This window comes from Malurus melanocephalus, unplaced genomic scaffold (genome assembly GCF_030028575.1).
Source record: "Malurus melanocephalus ecotype Western Australia unplaced genomic scaffold, MMel_1.1 scaffold_19, whole genome shotgun sequence".
Classification (NCBI taxonomy): Eukaryota; Metazoa; Chordata; class Aves; order Passeriformes; family Maluridae; genus Malurus; species Malurus melanocephalus.
Window position 1 is genome coordinate 3,018,691 of NW_026623251.1, and position 2,892 is coordinate 3,021,582.

Here is a 2,892-nt window from a genome sequence, read left to right on the forward strand (position 1 = left end):
CCCTTTTTGTGGATCTGCCCGCTGCTAGTGAATGAACAACTTGACCCACTTTTTTGACATGATTAGTAAGCAGCTTGTCTGGCTTTCTGCAGATGTGTTTTACTGGCTTTCAAGTGTAGCAGTTACTTGGAGAGAGAAAATAAAATCAACCCAAGCCCCTTGTGTTTTTCTATCMATCTTCTCCATACATSTTTCTGCTTTTATTAAGCAGGTTTMTGCTTTTTATTAAGCAGGAAATACATCTTTGTCTTTCAACACACTGGAAAAACATTGTCTTCAGGAGGAAAGACATTTACTTGAGTTTTCCCCTCCTTTCCAGGAGGGGAAAATTCAAGTACTGTAGATTGCTCTTTCTCCTTAAAATGAGCGTTTGTCATGTGTTACTATGTTCCCTTTACTAATGTTGACTTTTCTATAGATTACAGCAAACCTGTACTCTGTGTATGCTAAGAAAAAAACAACACAGAATGTTAAAGATAAGCCTTAAACTAGGATATTTATGCACAAGTAAGTTTCTCTGTCCTGTTGGTTTCTTAGACTTTACAGGGTTTAATGCATTAGAAACAGGCACTGTGCCCCTAAGATGTCTTACTGACTCAAAGCTAGTCATTGAAACAATTCTGTTGAATATGGCCCTTTATGTAGCCAATAAATGTGAAAATAACACTTTAAAATGAGTAAGAATGGGATCTCTAAACTGAGAAGGAATGTTGTCACTGCACTAATTAGAGGCTTTTGCTGGTTTTACTGTTAGGTTCACTCAGATGTTTTTAAAATGACAGTTTTTATACATATAACTCAACCTTCTGGTGTAGAATAAATACTATTTTTTTCTATTCTAAACAAGTGGGTTTTAGCACTGCTTGGCACTGCTGTCAAATCCCTCTTGTGAAATTTAAGTACTTTGTACTGGGAATACTGCGGTCAGATAYGCTGGCAAATTGAACTGAGAGTTCTGTTCTGCAGCTGGAAAGCAACATTCTCCTTTGGGTTTCTTTACTCACCTGCGGTGAGACTTTGTGCCCTAGATTTTCATAGTGCTTTCCTAGCCAAGACAAGGAAATAGTTGTGCCTAGGATGTGCTTCTCTAGTTTCTGCAGTGCTTAGTGATGCTTCTGCATGTGGCGGCTTTGGGAGGGAGCCACTGCTTCTGTATCTGACCAGATTTTTATTCATTGTCTGTGGCAGCCTCAAGCTTTTGTGATGTTTTAAGTTATTGGGGTTTCTACCAGATATCAAAAATTGAATTAAGAGTAGCAAGCAGCTGGTGAATGCARCTAGTTATCTCAGTCATTGTGCTAATTAGAGGCAGTTTTATTACTAGTTTCTCTTGAGCTGCTATTTAGTGTTGAAGAATTTTTTTTTTACTGACCAATGCAAATTTTTTTGCTTAGGATGATCTGCAGACATCCTAAGAAATGACCAGTTGATCAGCTATTTTCTTTTAGAATTTTTTACGTAATAAAAATTTTCAATTTTTTTTTCTTTTAATTGTAATTGTAATTACACAGGATGAGCAAGTCAAGCTGTCACTTTCTGCAAATACAACATCATCTTGTAAAGTACAGGGAAATGTATATTCTGTTTTTCCTGCTTCTTGTGTAAATTGTTAGCTGTCTTAAGAGTGGAAACTTGTYACCTTGTCAATAACTACCTCCTGAGTTCAGCAATAATTGGCAAGGTGTACACTCCTCCAGTGGATTCAATATACTGGCTCAACACTGCAGATTCTTCAGTCTGATGTTTTAATCTGCAAATGCTTGACTTCTGGAAACCATGGTGATCAACCTTGTTTTGCTGTAAGACTCKCCTTGCCTTTGTAAGATACACTTMTTAAAATCCTTTCTTCAGAGAAGTGGCTTTGAGGATAAAAGGTCAGCGTTCTTTGTAGTTGGTTAATGCAGGCATGTTCGTCAGAGATGCCAGGGTGTAGCCTCTCAGTTWTGYAGAGTTTTTTYCCATTAGGAGTGGGGAAGAAAATAYTATCTAATAGTCACACACCTGTCAAAGGGACTGGAATTACAGAAACTGTTTTTGCCACATGATTCAAATTTTTAGTCATGTGAAGGGCTAGTCAGTATTTTTCAGAAAACTATTAAAGTGATGAAAACCAAAGGTGGAGACAAAACACCATACCCCACACCCATAAAAGATATTGGACAACTCTGATCTGGGATGGGATTGAGTTTTGTATTTTGTTGAAGCACTTTTGTTTCATTGTTCTTTTAAGAATGTTTTCTGAAATGTTAAACACCATTTTACTAATAAGCAATGTAAAAAAGCATGACAAGCAATCACATAGCTTTAGCTCACAATAAAATGTTTTGTTTGTCCTGTTCTTACTGTTTTCTTGTCTGTTTATCAGATAAAATGTCCAAAACTAAAAGCCTTTTTCATTAAACTTGAAGCCTATTTAATTGCTGCTGGTTAAAAAAAAAAAAAAAAAATTAAAACATCGGGTGTTGTATACCAGATGATGGAACAATAAATATGTAAATAAATCAGTTTCTGAAGAACATAACTCAAGTTCTTAAAACTAATGTAAACAGAAGTGCTACTTCCTAAATAAATGTGCTTAAACTGAAAGTGTGTGCTTATCCTAGTCTTGCTAGATCATGGTGAAAACCAGGAGGTTTCACATAACTAATTCCAGTGGTCACGGTGAGGTCCTGAAAACTTTGGAGCCAATTTGCTTAGATTCAAAATGGCACCTTTTCGTTTTCTTGGGGGAGAGTGCTGTTGTTGATTCTAAGTTAACAATCTAAATTCTTTACTCATCCCCATCTTCTTACCATTTGTAATTTTTTGTCTTGAGGCTGCATATGGCCTGCTTAGAACTACTGGGGTGTTCTGTCCTTACATCCTGAAGATAAGATTAATCTAGCTTTTTTT